Source organism: Lissotriton helveticus, chromosome 6, assembly GCF_964261635.1.
Source record: "Lissotriton helveticus chromosome 6, aLisHel1.1, whole genome shotgun sequence".
In the NCBI taxonomy this organism is placed as follows: Eukaryota; Metazoa; Chordata; class Amphibia; order Caudata; family Salamandridae; genus Lissotriton; species Lissotriton helveticus.
Window position 1 is genome coordinate 1,588,826,980 of NC_136067.1, and position 18,660 is coordinate 1,588,845,639.

Sequence of the window (18,660 nt, forward strand, 5' to 3'; positions counted from 1 at the left end):
GCTACGAGACCTCTGGGTAGAAGTGCGCTATATAAATACAAACACATTTACATTTACATAACACTCCACTCTGCGACACTATACTCCTCTGCAACCCACACTACCACATTCTAGCCCGTTCTACACCACTAAGCTCCACTTTGCGATACTCTGTGCCACTCCACTCAATGACACTCTACCACAATGTACACCACTCTACTCTATGACACTACTCCACACTATGCCATTCTATGACACTACTCCACTCTACACCCCTTAACTCTATTCTACACCACTCTATGACAAGCAACTCCACTTTCCACCACTCTACGACAGTCCACTTGACAACAATCTACACTACTCTACGCCACTTTACTCTACTCCAATCTACTCATTCTATACCACTCCAATTTATGCCACACTGCTTTACATCACTCTATGTCACACCTCTCTATGACACTACTCCACTCCATGTCCCTGCACTCTACGCAACTGTATGCCAATTCACTCTACACCTCTCCATTGCACTCCACTTTAAGCCACTCTACTCTACTGTACTCTGCTCTACTACACTCCACTTGAGGACACTCTGCACTACTCCACTCTACTCTAATCTACAAGTATTCTATTCCAGTCTATGACACTGCACTCTACACCATTCCACTATATGCTGCTCTATTCTATGCCACTCCACTCTACGCCAATTCACTCCACTCTATGACATTCTACTCTACTCTATGCCACTCTGCTCAGCTCCACTCTACATTACGCCACTTCATTCTGTACCACTCTACTCCACTCTATACAACTTCACTCTATGCTACTCCACTCTCTGCCACTCCACGTTACGACACTCCACTTTAGAACACTCCACTCCACTCAAATCCACTCTATGCCTCTCTACTCCACTCTTAGCCAGTCCCCTATACTCCACTCCATGCAACCCCACACCTCTCTCTCCTCTATGCAATTAACTTTTAGCCATGCTGAACAGCAGCCACACTGGTGTATCACATGGCTAAAACACACTGGCAAAGCCAATAGCTCTTGACTAGGCGAGACCTATTGGCTTTCCCAATGCTTGTTAGAAGTGTACTCTTTCAAAGCAATGGTTTGCTTTCCAATGACATTTATCAGTTGCCTCTAATTGCAGTTCAAACTACCATCAAGCCAACCTTCACAATAACATGTACAAGCCCCAGTACAACAACGGTCAAATTATAAACAGCCGGGGTGTGAGTGACTCTGTAGTGCTCTTGCCTTCAAATACTGAGTGAGTACCAATGCAGTTGCTAGTATGTCGTTGCTTCCTTTCAGTGGGGAATGCCATCATTTCACATAGTCCATGTCCAACTCACCGTTTGCATTCATATCGGTGCTGTATGCAATATTAAATCATCTTCCTTCAATACTAACTTAGCAAATTCTTTTTTACCTTTTTGGTTGTCTATAATGATTCTTGAATTTGAGTAAAATATTACCTTCTGCAACTTTTATTTTCCAGGTTCCTTGAGGCCTTTCAGCAATAAAACACGGATTCTATGGACATTTCCCCAGATCATTCAGGGTTACACACTGTTGCTGAGCCCTTCAGACCAGCTTCTTCTGAAGCCCCATCCTGACTTCAGCACTTTACGTATTTAGAACGTTTCTAATGTACTAAATGTCATGCACCAGTCACCCTGAAGTGCTAAATAAGAAAGCAGATAATGAAAGCCAGGAAGTGAAAATTATGAAAAATACAACAGCACAAACTAAAGGCCACGGTACAGGTCGAAAGACCTATTGGCAACATCCTAGAGATGCCTCATAGGAGGAATGCAAGTTCAAAGTTGATAAAACCTTGAAAAATGAGTAGACGGATATTATCCAGTAGTAATCAGGTCTGGCTTGTGTGCTGAAGGAAAGGAACGCAAAAGAAACAATTTATAGACGGAATGCTGGACAATGCAAACATTCACCCCCAGTCACATGGATCTGGGTTTATTCCATCATTCTTTTGCTCACCACACCACCCCAGTTTGGACCCAGCCATATGCAAATCAGTCTTGACCCTGTTCCTTGTGGGAACAGTCCAAACCGAACTGCCAAGCCAGGTCCTCCCTGGACCAGAAACAAGCATCCTGGGACCGGTTTCAGGGCATCACCCATCTTCAGCCAGGCTAGCTTGAATCCAGTGGTTTAGTGAGCACAGGACCCACATCTGGGCATACCCTTCCCACTTAGGGTGACATATGCAAAAGAAACAATTGATGGACGGAATGCTGGACAATGCAAACATTCACCCCCAGTCATAAGGATCTAGGTTTAATCCATCATTCTTTTGCTGACCACACCACCCCAGTTTGGACCCAGCCATATGCACATCAGTCTTGACCCTGTTCCTTGTGGGAACAGTCCAGCCTGAACTGCCAAGCCAGGTCCTACCTGGACCGGAAACAAGCATCCTCAGACCGGTTTCAGTTCATCACCCATCTTCAATGCCGTGCACCAGTCACTCTGAAGTGCTAAATAAGAAAGCAGATAATGAAAGCCAGAAAGTGAAAATTATGAAAAATACAACAGTACAAGCAAAATACCACAGTACAGGTCGAAAGACCTATTGGCAACATCTTAGAGATGCCTCATAGGTTAAATGCAAGTTCAAAGTTGATAACACCTTGAAAAATTAGTAGAAGGATATTATCCAGTAGTAATCAGGTCTGGCTCGTGTGCTGAAGGAAAGAAATGCTGCATTAGGTTTCTATCTTCATCATTCACAGACAACCCTTGATTCTTGACGGGTTCATTGATAACAGATTTTTATCTTTCACAATTGGTCGCCCTCGTTGGTTGTCATTAATGATGATCAAACAGTTGTGACATCTAGGCACCTTCCATTTTCCTAGACAAGTCTGACCTTTCAGCAGAAAACGATCTGAGCGAGGAATTGTATTCCTAGGGAGTCAGGGTAATACACACACATAATGGGCATTGTTTGGCCTGCTCTCCGCAGACTGGCCCAAAGCAAAGAAACAGTCAATCTTCTATAATGCAACTTTCTCTTGATGGTATTTAAAGATGGCACACTCTTCCTGAGCCCTGTAGATGAGTACTTTCTGGAGCCTTGTTCTGTTTTTATCTCAGATAGTTCTTCATATATGGCCTCTCCACTGCAGATGCAGGTAACCCTTTAGTCTCATGGAGTAGGACAATAGATGAACATTTGCTTTTAGCTCAGATTCTGACTCGGATTTGTCAATTTTCCTTGTTGCAGTGCCAGGTTGTTGGTCCCTTTTGGACTGTCAAAAGCCACAGTCTGTGTAGTAATCTCAAACCTCACCACATGCAAATCTGAAATGCTATCAAGCTGGATGGACCCTACAGCCAACTCGAGGAAAAGAAACTGCACTCCAGTGCAACATGGTTCACTGCCATCACAGGCACACCAGTGATAGAAAGATTACATATGGTTGTCCAAATATTTTTAGAGGACATACATTAATTTGGAATATACTGTGCTCACCTCATCAACCATCAAACTAGTCTTGCTCTCTGAAGGTAAAGTGAAAGTCTTCAAGGATTTACTGGGGTTGTTATGAATCACCCAATCCCTCCCAAGAAAACTAGAATACTAGCTGACCCTCACTTATTTTGAATAACATGTGGTGTAGTGTAGTTCCTATCTTCCCAATAGGCTCTGCGCATTGGAATAATACCTACAGCAGTAAAGGCCTAGGCCAGACGTTAACTAGGTCTACTACTGTCGATACTAGACTTAAAGTTTTGGGTTTGCCAGCTTAGCTCAGAGTTCACTAGAAACTTTCTCGAATGTTCAAGGAGGAATTAACTTCCCTGATTAGACAAGAAGGGATTTAGTTTCTGACAACCATAGAACATGACAACTTTGCTCTCCCCTAATCAAGAGTCAATCTCGAGAGTCGTGTGAACAAAAGGCAAATTATTTTACTCAGTCAGTACGTGCATTCTTAGTCTCATCAGAATGTAGAGAAAAGGAAGAGACGGGCGTGTTCAATAAAAAGGTGTTATTTATTGATCAGTCTCTTCTCTCATACAAGAGAAATGGATCGATATTATTGCAATACTTATAGTTAAGTAAAGTGCATACATTAAAAGCAATAGTATAAAATAATACTGTAAAAACATTGATATGGTTTCTAAGCCATAAGATGTTTTAAAATGAATAAAATATATTATATACACATATACATTTGACTAAACGTACTCAACTGGTGTTTCTAGATACGCCTACCCCGTGTACCTGACCTAAGTCTAATACGTGGGCGGGAATAGATAGTTACAGTTTAAGTTAAGTTTGTTTTTGCCAAGTGAATAACTAAAGAATTCTCTGTGAGGGGTTATTCAGTACTGTACCTGGAATTTAGGATGAATGAGGAATGGTATCTCTCTCTCTGGTCTCGATATTCCAGGCTGCCTGCGAGGGCTACCCGGAAACGCCGGTGCTGGATTCTCGGCAGGAGAAAGCAGCGCGTCAGAAAGGCGGCGCTGCGCCAGCGGGGTCTGCTCTGCTCTTCGCTTCGGCAAGTATGGCTGCTCCGTCTCGTCACCACGCGTGTCTTTGCATATGGCAAGATCGGTAATATTTATACCTTTAAGGTGCCGAGATTGACGTAAGGATGGACATAGATACGTCAATAAAGATGTCATACGACTTGCTCGTTAGCACATTCTTTTACTAAAGTTCTCGGTGAAATCAAAACAATGGCCGCAGGGTTTTGCCCAGGTTGTCATAGGTTTGATTTGTTATGAGAACTCCGTATGCCTTATCAGGGGCTGGAGGAATATCGCTTGTCTAATTAGATCGCAAGTGTTATGACCTAATCAGATAACACGTTCCTGTGCCGTAGTGTGACTGCGTCAGATAACGGTATCTGCATCATGGGGGTTTTCTGCCTCATGGGCTGACTGCTAGTTAACTTGTTGGTTTGTTTAACTAGAATAGGGTCAGGAATAGGGGGATCGAATCAGAACCTATAGGAATAAATGACACCCACTCCACGCTAACTATGGACATATTTACTAATCTAGGCATAGTATAACATAGTACAACATACTATAGAGTAGTGTGTATACCTTACCACCCCAAAATACATAAATGCATTTTGAAATTTTCAAATATACTGAAAAAAATTGCAGACATATATATATGGTATGCACTCAAGCTGTAGAAAAATGCCAAAGTAATCGCATTTGTATACATTATTGCTTATTTGGTATATGAGAATTACACATGAAATGGTTTCTTACAGAAAAAAGTTTCGAGACCATTCCATCACAGAATAAAATATCTTTATGAACATGCCAGCGGGCAGCTAATGTCTATAAGCTATCTAAAATTTAGAAACCTTAGTTCTCTAAGAATAGTTCTTACTTTAAGCAGAAGATAGTGTCCCGAAAAATATGCAAAAATATTTGGGGCTGCTGGAAAAACTGCTGTCCGTGAACTGGAGCGAAAATGTTCATGTGACTTTATTTTTAAAGTTGAAGGCCGAATTCAGGGAACGCCGTGTGCGAGCTTGCTCAAAAGTCTCTATTTCTGTTCGGGTGAGAACATCATATCATTTAGGCTTTCGAAAAAACTGTCAACAGCTTCCTGGGAAAGTTCCACTAACTCGGAAATAGGTGTAATCATGCATTCTTGCGCATGATTGTCTCCATTGACATTCTGATTTGCATTACTGACAGAAGGTCGTACCTGTTCGATGCTGCTTTCATCTTGAACTTCACTACCCATCAATCGTAGTGGTGAAGCTTCCACGAATGCCGTCATCAGGATTGGTAGCCTTTGAGGGCAGCACAAAGCATGAACCTTGATCGGGCTCAACAATGTTTCTGCATCCATCGGCGCATCCGATTGTAGCGTCAGACAGGTGTCTAACACGCATTCTTCTCCGCATAGCAGACACCTCAATACAGGTAAAACACATCTTTGCCACATTGGTCGAAATGATAGAAACCAAGTCATGTTCAGGTCTCTAAGCCGGGAGAGTCCCAGGATTTTTGATATCCGGTCCCGGTATCCAATGGCTAGGATTGTTTCTTCCCTTGTCGCAAGAGTTTTGTCTGTGACATGGGTTGCCATAACGAAAAATAAGGACTAAGAATAGGATTCCTGCAATTAGTCCCAGGATCAGGGGAAGTCCGCCAAAAATCGAATGGACGAAATCTGGAAAAATACCCATTATGGCTTTGAATGGTGTTAATGCCATCGAAAATACTGTCTTAAATACCTTTGAGACCCCATTGGTATCAGAAATATTTAAGATTTAATTCAGGATTTCCGCGAAATGTACGGGGGAATTAGTTGATAATAATGTATGTATCTCTGCAGTCGTCCTTGCGACTTGTAGATCATACGTTTCTTTTGATGACGAGAGCCTGGTAGGCGTCTGAAGAAGGACTGTTTTCATTCTGCTTAAAGTATCTATTCGAATAGAAGTAATTTTCAAATCGGGCCATGCCCTTGCCTCCCTGTCTGGGAAGGAGCTGGGGAACAATGTGCGTCCACAGCACTTGACCTTCGCAGTAGTAGTTACTAGATAAGGAGTCCCGGGCATAAGACTACAACATCTGCGGTCTACAATAAGAATGTAACTCCCATTATAGAGTCTTTGAAAGAATGGTTCTATTTCTGTTGCAGGTACGCCTTGCTGGTGACATGAAAGGTTGTATGAATTCCCTTCACAGGCTCCATGCAAACTAATTCCGTTACACAGAAGTGTGCCACTCAGTGACATCGCACAATTGTTGCCACTAAGAAACACTTTCTGTCCTTTATTACTGACACATGCATGTGAATAGGGCAGGTTCCATGTTGTTTTAAGGTACCCCTTTCCCAATTTCTCGTACATGCCAGCCTGTATATATTTTTGGCAGTATTGAAACCTGAAGGTTGAGATTGGAATATTTATTATCCCATGTATTATCCATTCATTGACAGGTCGTTCTGACATTGTCATTGGTAATCTTTCTAGTTTTTCAATGCTCAAGATTGTATAATCAGCACCCTTTTGCGCCATACTGATTTGTCTATCAGTAAGGTTAAAGATTTGGAATAGTGACGTTGTGTTGATTAAACGCCAAGGCACATAGCCTGAACGCAGATTTTGTAACGTCCAGCCAAGCTGTACAATAGAACGCAATTGTGACTGACCGTGTTGTAATAGCAGTAAGTCTTGCGATAATATATCGATTGCTGACGACACAATGCTGTCCAAAGAAAAAATTCTGGAGGACAGAGTCATTAACCCATTGTCCACTACAGAAAGTGATTTTTCCAAATAATTACGGTCAATTTCCCGTATTCTCTCTGCTGTTTCAATTTGAGTAACCTTCCAGGCCTCATTGTATGCTGCATATACAGAGGCTGCTATGAAACGCTTTTGACGCTGTTTGCGTGGTCCCAAAGTGAAATCACGCAAGTCAGCACCATCAGTAAGTAAAGTTAGGTGTTGCTTAATTTCTGCCAGTGTGGAAGTTTGTAGCCATTGAAGGCATAATTTGCCCACACTGTAGGTGGTTATTATCCCTGGGTGATGTCTTTGAGGATATCTAGGGTCTGGCCTGGTCATTTTGAACCCCTGTGTTTTGTTCAGGAATCTGTCTTGACAGTTATTAGTATCTGTGGGCCAGATCAACCACTGTTTCCAATCAGGATGTGTTCTGTTTTGGTTTAATATATGGTTTACGTCTATCTCTTCATCTGTATCAGAGTTATTGCTAAACATTGTTGGCTTTGGAATAGACGGTTTATTTAAATCTTTGATTTTGGCTAAGCCAAGACAGGTGGTCTGTTGAACAGTGTCATTTAAAAATATCATTTGTTCTGGGATCATGCAGGCTCTAAACAAAGCTTCTATACCCTGTACTTGCCATTCTTTTGTACCCCAAACACTTTTCAATTCAACATTTTTGTCCCAATAATCAAATCCAAAAGTATTCATTTGTTCAAAAAATGAGTCTGAATATAACAATTTTGTGTTGGTTATCATGGTTTTGGTTCCTGTCTTGTTCGACAATTTAAAATAAAATGTTTCAGCATTACTTGTGTTAAAACCGGAAAAATATGAATATTTGTCGTAAACGGTTCTTGAGCTCCCTTTTGGAGGTGTTGCACAATGTTCCCATTGATTATAATTTAAAAAGTTTCTAGGTTGTGCAGATCTATGTAAAAAGTGGTTACCATAGTGGTTATAGCAATACATACTGTCATAATTTGTAGAACCCTGCAAATAATCATGTTTGGTAAATTTAGCAGACATTACTAAGTCAGACATCATATTATTAATGCTTTCGAAGTCCCAATCATCAGCAAATGAGTTTGGTTTTGCAAAGTCACTCAATGAGATCTTAATTTGGTGTGGATATTTCAGGATCTCGACCGGACCATAAATTTCATAGTCAGTGTTGTCCCAGGCTACCCCACCAGGTATCGGATTGGCTGTGAAGTTGGCTGAAGAAAGTTCTCTTTTCTCGACGTGTGAAGATGTGTCTGGTTTGAGGATCAAGTTGATTTTCTGACTTGCTGTGTCCATTTTAGCATATTTTCCCTCAATGAAGCGTCCCAAAGTAAGTACCATGATGAGCCAAAGTATGAGGATAAATGCACCAAAACCCACCCAAAATTCAATCCATGGAGAAATCAGATATGTTTCTTTCAGTTGTCTCAAAAGTTCCTTAGCTTTGTCTTTAAAGGTTTTTGATGATGGCTGTGTCTTTGATTCGCTGAAGCCCTCAGAGGAATCATCGAAGTTAATGAAGTAGCCGGATGCAGTTCTGTCAATTGTTCCAATTGGTTCAGGATTTCTGTTTCTTGCATTTTCACTTGGTACTTCATTATAGATTGGTGTGTCTCTGCTAAATGTTTTTATTTGGGTATTCAGAGGTCTTAGTTCTATTGCATTGTTGCATAGTCCTTGTTCTTCTGTAGGCGTTTCGAATGTGATGAGCCTCTTCGTTAGGACCTCTGTACTGGTAGCAAACCTTGGTGTTCTGCTACTTATTGGGAGTCCACTTGGCCTACTGTTTGTTATCGGCCACATGTTGTGGTTTTACCAGGTCGATGGATACAACTCGGTTCTCCTTTTTACCAGCAAGTGGCGGTAGTACAACTGATCTTGTCCCGTTGACAGACAAGACAGGAACTGCTTTTCTGTAAGAAGGCCCAAATTCCTTCTTTACCACGATCTTTTCCCTGACTAGATCCCCGACTTTTGGAATCCAGACAGGTCTTGCTGGGACAGGTGGTGGTTCTTCAGTGGTTGTTGGCTGTTGTTTCAACTTTATGTTGCTCAGGTCTTTTCTTGTTTTGTTTAAGTCCTGCAAAATAGCCAAACGGTCTTTGATATCAAAGGTTTTTTCTTTCACCACTGAAGTCTGACTATCAATGTCAGAGATCATCATCCTAGTTCCAAATAATAATTCGTACGCACTGAATCCCTTCAGAGAATTTCTTGGCAAGTTATTGAGACTACGTTGGACACTTATTAGATGTTTGACCCACCCAGCTCCCGAACCTAATATCCTTTCCGCTATAGATTGCTTTATGTCTTGGTTTTTTCTTTACACCATCCCGTACCCTCAGGAAGGAAGTGAGAAGATTCCCGCTGGGCTATGCTCATTTGGTCATGTTTCCCCTCAGGCTTGAGGGCTAGAGTGGAGACAATGGTCAAACATAGCATGCTCTTAGCGTATATGCCATTTAGACTCGCAAATCTTTGTATAACAGTCCGGACGTCAGCCGAGTGCTGGTGATCTACATTATAAGTGGAACTAGCCTGTATATGTTAATCGCAACCCTTCCTTTTTACTCCTGATTTTTTCTGGAGTAGAACGACGAGGTATTAAACTGTTTCTTTCCCCACTGCGATCTCTGTTGCAGTTTGGGCAGTTTTTTACAAACATGGTATGACGCAGGCTCATGCCTGGCCACCAGTACCTTGATTGTAATTCTTCCAGAGAATCTTTTAGTTTAAGGTGTCTGAGACCCTCGCCCATATGTGCATCTGCGATTAACAAGTTTCTCCTGTCCATGTTTGGAATCACCCTATGCCCCACTCCAGGGATTCGAGCAAAAGGGACGGAGTTTGCATCGATTATGTATGTATAATTGAGTGGATAGTTGATCGGTAACGCTGAGCAGTCGCCTTTTGATGACGTTTTCACCGCCAGCACTGTTTCACCGTCAATGTATTTTAATGTACGCTTTTTTCGAACTACGGGAGCCGATTTAGTGGCTGCCGCTGCGGCTGTTTCAGCCAATGAATTCCCTACAACGTGAACGCCATCACGCTGATGACTCAGTGAGTGAGTCACGTGAGTCTTTGGTAGTTCTTTTTGTAAAAGAGCTATTTGTTCCCATAGCAGTTTCTGCTTTATTGGTGCATCTGTGTCATCTTTGTAACCTTTTTGAATCCATGTCTGCAAATCGCTGTTATATGATTTGACGCAGTAATATGAATCTGACACTATAAGTGTCGGGAATTCGCGATCCGCATTATCTAGCGCCATTTTTAAAGCTAATATTTCAGTTTGTTGTTCTGAATTACTTTCTACTGAGTGTGTCTTTGTTAATAGAGGTTTTAGTTTACCTCCGCGCCACACTTCTTTTGTAATCTCACATGTGGGGTTGTATGCTTGCTCTCCCCAAACGGAGGGTTGAGCATGTCCGTCTGTATAGATTACACAGGCGTAATGTCGTAAAGGCAGAATGTCGATTGGCAGAGGATATGTTTCTTCATATTCTAGATTTTTCAATTCTTCTAGTTCTTAGAAAATTGTCAACCAGGCTATACTTGATAATTCATATCCTACGTACAAGACTGTTAGATGGGCAATTCTGGATTTTTTAAAGTTGAATTTGTAACCCTCTGCAGCGAACCCAAGTATTATGGTGTTCACTCTTTTCAAGTGAGTCTCCAAGTCATCATCTGTTAAGTAAATGTCATCGACATAAGATAATGCTTCATCATCATATAGTTGTAGTAATTCTGTTACTCTCGCTGAGAATACCCCCGGACTGTTCTTGTACCACTGGGCTAACCGACAGAATTGTTTTTGAGTGCCATTTACTGAGAATGCAGTTAAATATCTGCTCTCTGGTGCTATGTTTTGACAAAAGAATCCATTAGAGATGTCTAAGGTTGTTTTGTATTTTTTGCGCACTATGTTATTCATTAGTGCAGCACTGTGTGAGTTTTGCACTGCAAAAGTTTTGCAACATGTGTTAAGGTGTCGGTAATCCAAAACTAGACGATATGAATTGTCTGGTTTGGAGACCGGAAACAAAGGATTGTTCATTTGTGAGGTGCAAGTTTCAATCACCCCCTGGTATTCTAGCTGATCTAGTATTTCATTTACCTGTTTTTTAGCTTCTTGCTTAATTGGGTACTGCCTTTGTGCAGTAGGTTGTGATTTTAACTGGATTTTGTGAGGAGGGGAGTCCTCATCCCATCCTACATGATTTTTATATAAAGCAGGTGCTAGAGCCACTGCCCATTTTCTAGCAAGTGTGTATTTTTTATGAATTGGAATTTGATTTGAGAAGGCAGGCATAATTACTTCTTTGCCATGAGGGCACTCCCTGACAAACTCTGGTGGCCAGTCTTTTTCAGCTAGAAGGATGTCATAACCCTTGGAGAGGTTATCCCAAAATAGTCCCCTTATTTTCCTAGTCTTATCTCCCTCTATACGTAATGTTATCTCGTATATCTTGTGAGGTTTGCTAACCCTGGTGTCTGCAGTTTCCACTTGAAGATATTCATTCGTGTCCACTGTCTCCAGATGATTCATAAGGACTTTGCGAGCTATGCTCACTTCTGCTGCGCTGTCTAGCATTGTCTGAGCCCACTCTCCGTTTTTCAGTTGTGTCCTCAGTATTCTCGGCATTGTTAACTACCTTGATACTGGCTACCTTCTTTTTTGGAAATTGTAATTTCTTTTTTAGTTGAGCAGGTTCCTTGTCTTTGGACTTGGCGTGCTCTTCTCTTTGTTCTGATCGTCCTCTTCTTTCCGATTTCTGCGAGGAAGTCTGAAAAGATTGAGAGGGACGCGTATCAATGTCTTGATATCTATCAGGTTTTTTTATATATTCCCTATTTCTAAGGTTATATCTTTTCCCAGAGGGGTCACTCTGGGGTGACCTGTGTCTTTGGTTCGGAGATTTCTCTCTTCGCCTAGGAGACCTTCCTCTGGACTGGAATTTCTTTTCTTTAGGATTGGATTGTTTGTTTCCATCCCAGTTCTTTTTTGGTGAATTATTATTAAAAAATATTTTTTCTGGACTTTCAGTCAGTTGCGGTTTTACTGGTATTCCACCTAAACTATCTCTACCTAGTTCCTCATAGGATTTTTCTATGATTCTGGCAATTTCAGCTGGTTGGTCTGCTATATCTGTCTCTTTTAACCTCTGGCGGATCGCCACGTTGGCTGCTTCACCCTTTATGTTGGCTAGTAATATAGCCGAGACCTGCTTGAAGTCTTTCAGTAATTTCATACCAAGAGTTAAAGCGGGTTCTGGACCGTATTCGTCTTGAATTTGTTTTAGCACATCTGGTATCACCGAAATGGATGGAACACCGTGCGTTTTTGTGTAGATGGAAGCAAAGACTGTACCCCAAGTGTCACAGTCCTCTATGTGTGGTGTGATTCCCATTGGGAGACAGATAGTCAGAATCCTGTTTTTTCTAGCGGGGTGGTGTCAGGAAACACCGCCTCTATTTGGGTAATTTTCTGTGCCAACCAGAATGGTATTTGTTCCCGTTTAGCCGGTACTTTACCTAGGCAGGATTGGATGTTCTGTGGTGTAATTTTATTTGTGTTCCCCTGGTGAGGGGTCAGCTGTGGAAGTTTAATCGCTGGCTGAATTGTTGAAGTCCGCATCACATACTGAACTAATTGTCTATGAATTTTTATTAATTGTTTTAGCTGTGTTAACAGCTCTGCTGCAGACATCCCATTGATGTCTGGATGTGGTGTGTATCCGGCTAGGACCGGCCATGTTGCTCCTGGTCTACCTAAAGGACCGAGCCTGGTGATGTGATTATTATGTTTTAGGGCGCCATCAAATAAGAGCAAATGCTCTTGGAATTTGAGTGGTACTTCCACCTCCTCGAAAGGAGTGTACTCATTAGGAGGTTCCTCTATTTTGTAATAGTGGAAGTACTTTGTTACAGCATTTGCTGCTGGAAAATGTATCCATGAATAGTATACCTCTGTCTGCCGATATTCGTGTGCCTCAATTACGAATATGACTGTGCCACCTCTAGGTGTCAGTCCATTTTCTATAAGTTTCAAGGTTATAGATTTTCTTTTAATGACCGGGATGAGTATTATATCCGGGTCTGCATTTTGTAGTGCAGTATCAGCTTCTGCTATGTCAGCTGCTAATCTAACTGCCTCTCTTTCTTCATCACTGTCTGTCATTTTACCGACAGGATGGTTATTTTGTTTGTTTGCAGATCAGGTTTCTTATGGAAACAAAGGTTAGATGCACAATATTTTGGAACTGTTTATCCTTCAACGTTGACTTTACCAAGAACCATACATAGGAGTTCCCTCCTGCGAGGTCTGGCGGATATAACCTTTCACCCACTCCAGACGTCTTTGGAGTATTTGGGAAAAGGGGTCTGAGTGAGAAAGCACGACTGAGTTACTCTAAATGTCTTACGTTAGTTTTATCGCCCTTTCCAAACGCGTTGGGCGCCATGTAGTGTAGTTCCTATCTTCCCAATAGGCTTTGCGCATTGGAATAATACCTACAGCAGTAAAGGCCTAGGCCAGACGTTAACTAGGTCTACTACTGTCGATACTAGACTTAAAGTTTTGGGTTTGCCAGCTTAGCTCAGAGTTCACTAGAAACTTTCTCGAATGTTCAAGGAGGAATTAACTTCCCTGATTAGACAAGAAGGGATTTAGTTTCTTACAACCATAGAACATGACAACTTTGCTCTCCCCTAATCAAGAGTCAATCTCGAGAGTCGTGTGAACAAAAGGCAAATTATTTTACTCAGTCAGTACGTGCATTCTTAGTCTCATCAGAATGTAGAGAAAAGGAAGAGACGGGCGTGTTCAATAAAAAGGTGTTATTTATTGATCAGTCTCTTTTCTCATACAAGAGAAATGGATCGATATTATTGCAATACTTATAGTTAAGTAAAGTGCATACATTAAAAGCAATAGTATAAAATAATACTGTAAAAACATTGATATGGTTTCTAAGCCATAAGATGTTTTAAAATGAATAAAATATATTATATACACATATACATTTGACTAAACGTACTCAACTGGTGTTTCTAGATACGCCTACCCCGTGTACCTGACCTAAGTCTAATACGTGGGCGGGAATAGATAGTTACAGTTTAAGTTAAGTTTGTTTTTGCCAAGTGAATAACTAAAGAATTCTCTGTGAGGGGTTATTCAGTTCTGTACCTGGAATTTAGGATGTATGAGGAATGGTATCTCTCTCTCTGGTCTCGATATTCCAGGCTGCCTGCGAGGGCTACCCGGAAACGCCAGTGCTGGATTCTCGGCAGGAGAAAGCAGCACGTCTCTCAGCGCGTCAGAAAAGCGGGGCTGCGCCAGCGGGGTCTGCTCTGCTCTTCGCTTCGGCAAGTATGGCTGCTCCGTCTCGTCACCACGCGTGTGTTTGCATATGGCAAGATCGGTAATATTTATACCTTTAAGGTGCCGAGATTGACGTAAGGATGGACATAGATACGTCAATAAAGATGTCATACGACTTGCTCGTTAGCACATTCTTTTACTAAAGTTCTCGGTGAAATCAAAACAATGGCCGCAGGGTTTTGCCCAGGTTGTCATAGGTTTGATTTGTTATGAGAACTCCGTATGCCTTATCAGGGGCTGGAGGAATATTGCTTGTCTAATTAGATCGCAAGTGTTATGACCTAATCAGATAACACGTTCCTGTGCCGTAGTGTGACTGCGTCAGATAACGGTATCTGCATCATGGGGGTTTTCTGCCTCATGGGCTGACTGCTAGTTAACTTGTTGGTTTGTTTAACTAGAATAGGGTCAGGAATAGGGGGATCGAATCAGAACCTATAGGAATACATGACAGTGGAAACACAAATTGTCAATGTGTGTGTATTTTTTCCTCTTCTTTGGATAACTAAGACCTACCCTCAATCACCCTTAGTCCCTCCTTAGGGCCAAATGAGTGACAATTCCAACAAAGCTGCAGGTACTGGGTTGCGGAACCTGTGTTCTATTGGAGCTCTCTGCAATTTTCCTTCCTGCCCTACCACTTTAAGTTACCTTTGATTTGATTGGAGGGTCCATGCTGGGGCTTCACTTTCCCCCTTTTATCACCCCCTTTAGACTGATCACCCATTTTAGGTCTCACCTGCAGAAAGCTTTTTGCAGTCTGCTAGCAAAAAGACCTCTGGTGGACCATACCAACACTTTACAGTGAGATTAGAGTCCATCCACTGCTTACCATTAGTTAATTTTATTGTCCCTATCACTTGCTTGTTTCTTTTTCAATAGTTTTCCTTCTCCTTGTTATGTTTGTCCGCGCCCTGTACATTCCTTTTGACTAGCAGACTTTTATCCTTCTACTGCTCACATTTAGGGAACAACTTTTTTTCCAATTAAACAATCCATGAGAGTGCATGTGTTTTCCTGCTCATGCACTACTCTTGTCCACTCAACATAACTGTCCCTCCATTGTTTCTCCTTCGCCGACCCCCCCCACTACTCATCCACTTCTGCATTGATCTTCTACCCCTCATTGTCCTTGAAATATGTTCTTTAATACTACTTTTTTGGTGGGCCCGGCAACTGCAGTCTGTAGCCAGGCTGCTCTCTATTCCAAAAGACACTTTCACTTGCCTCCATTGCTCTCTCATCCTCCACCCACTCCCTGTTGCTTCACCCCTACCCACCCCTCCGTTGTTCCCCCACCCCTCGTGCTCATTTCAATCCATTTTTCTATTTTAATTTTTTTAGATGGCCTGGCAGCTGGCATTTGCCATTGGGATGCTCTGAAATCCAAAAAGCACTTTCTTTTGATACCGATTATGTTGCATCTTCCATGTTATGTTGTGTTATGTTATATGAATATAAAGCGCTTGGCTGCCCCAGCAGTTCCAGCACTAGTCAAAAAAGAAAATCAACTGCAAAAGATGCTCAGAAGGAAAAGTACCCCACAGAGTTCTTAGATGGAAAACAACCAGGTCTTCATGGATTTCCTGAAGGGCTAATGGTTCTGAATACACCTCAGAGGTAGAGGAAGTGCATTCCAGAGGGCAAGAGCTGTAGAGCGGAAGGAATGGCCACCTGCTCTTACTCTCCTAACATGTGACACACAGGCCAAGTTAAGATCGGCTGAGCTCAGTGACCATGAGGGTACATAAGGTGACAACACATTGAAGAAGATGGGGGCTTCAAGGGAGAACATGATCTTGTGTGTCATGCACAAAGCCTTAAACTGAACACACTTGTCCACCTGGAACCAATGCAATCTACGAATAAGGCCAGCAGCCGGGCAGTACTTCGGAAGTGAAAACAGCAACATTGCTACGGCATTTTGGGCCATCTAGAGTCTTCTAATCACAGCCTTATTAGCTCCCAGGTATAGAATGTTGCAATAATCCAACCTAGAAAGGATAACTGCCTGAACAATAACTTGATGAATGGGGGGATTAAAGAAACCAAGAATAGGTTTGAGCCCACGAAGAAGCCCAAAGCAGGTGCCTACCACAGCTTTTGCCCGTTCTTCAAAAGTTAAGGCACAATTGCGATTCTCCTATTTTCATGACTAGAGAATCTGGATTTCATTAAAGACATGGAGGCGGACATTATGCATAATCTTTTAATGTAGTCTCCAAGCAGCCGCATATATCACATTACCAAAGGTTCCAGATTAGAACATAAAGAATACTTAAAAGGCATGAGCTAACAACAATCTGCCTCTTTTAAATGTAGAGAAGAAAATAAGTACGCCAATGAAGTATAATAAACTTCAAAATGTCCAACTTGAAGATAACTATAAAACTTCCAATGGATCCTCGGAAAGGTCTGAAGAGGGAAGAAGCCAAACGAGGGACAAGTTGTTAAGATGAGGGATTACCTGAAAAAAAGAGAGATAGGTAAAGATAAATGATATCAAAAGTACAAGATAAAATAGTTCAAATAAGCAAAGACAAGAAATCATACTTCAATATTCAAAACGCTCAAAAATATATAGGCAAGTAAACATTGTCAAGATAATCACCCAAGTGATGGGAAGGGTGGGATAATGTCATCCTCCGTGTCTGTAATGAAATCCAGATTCTCTAGTCATGAAAATAGGAGAATCGCAATTTCATTACAAGAACGGAGGCTACATTATGCATGTTGGTAGCTTTGTAAGACTACATTAGACATATGTTCCATAGGTTTGCAATAGTGGCAAGCAAAGGTGCTAGCATTCGACCAATCAGCCGCTTTAAGGATGTCATCCAACTTACCTCCAGAACACAGAGATTTACTGGCCATAGCACCACTAGGAGAGTGAGCTTGAAACTTTGTTAAATCAAAGCCTGCTAAGTTCATGACAATGTTAACCTATCTAGCAATGGATGTAGAGGAAATAGCTTTATGGGGTTTGATAAAGGATATGAGTAATTGTTTCACACCAGGGAGGCAAAAAACAGACATTCTCCGATCTCTCTCATGCAATCAACTACACAAAGTTTTAGGCAAGGATCAAAACGAGGATTTAATATTAAATCAGACATGGTTTTGGTATATCTATAAATTTCGAATTTAACACCAAAGATGTTATATGACATTTTTACCTACTGTTTTACCGTTGACAAGAGTATGGCCAGCAGAGATGGCAGATCTATAGTAATTGATAGTTCTATAGCTGAGGCCTTTATCAAATTGTTCTACAATAAAGTTTACTATGTCAACAATAGGTGCTTGTAAGGAATCCAAGTTCCTTGCCAGGCACCAACGAACCCAGCATCTCCAAATGTTGTTACATCTGTAGTGAGTGCCTGGTGCCCAGGATTCTCTGAGGAGAAGTGCAGCTGTTGACGAAAGACCTGAAACTTAATTGGATCTCCTGACACTCTCCAAGCAAGAAGGTTCAAATTCCCTATTAGAATTAGGGGCTGAGTTTCTCCATCTACGTCCGTTAGAAGATATTCTAGGAAGGGAATCAAGAACGGAGGGTGGTATGCTAGTTCCAGAGTGGTGGGGAACCTCGCCTGAGATGGTCAGAAAGGAGTTTTTAGTACAAGGGAGCACTGTTCCTGTCTCACTTTCTGTAAAACCATTTGGATCATGGCAAAGGGGGGGAGGCATACATTTTTACTTCTGACCAGGGTTGGAGAAATGCGTTCAGTGCCAGAGCACCAAGATCGGGCATCCAGCCAAAATATTTTTCCAGTTGAAATGTCAGTCTGCTCGCAAATAGATCTATCTCTAGAGGACCCCAGATCCTGTTCAAGGTCCTGAAAACAGAAATATTGACTTTCCAAACACTGTGAACTAACAGGAATCTGGAACTACAATCTGTGGAGATGTTCGTCTTCCCTGGTAGATATTCTGCTTTGAGGGCGATTTTGTGCTCCAGACAGAACATCCAAAGTCTCTTGGCTAAATTTAAAAGGTCCGCAGATTTGGTACCTCCCAAGCGGTTGATGTAAG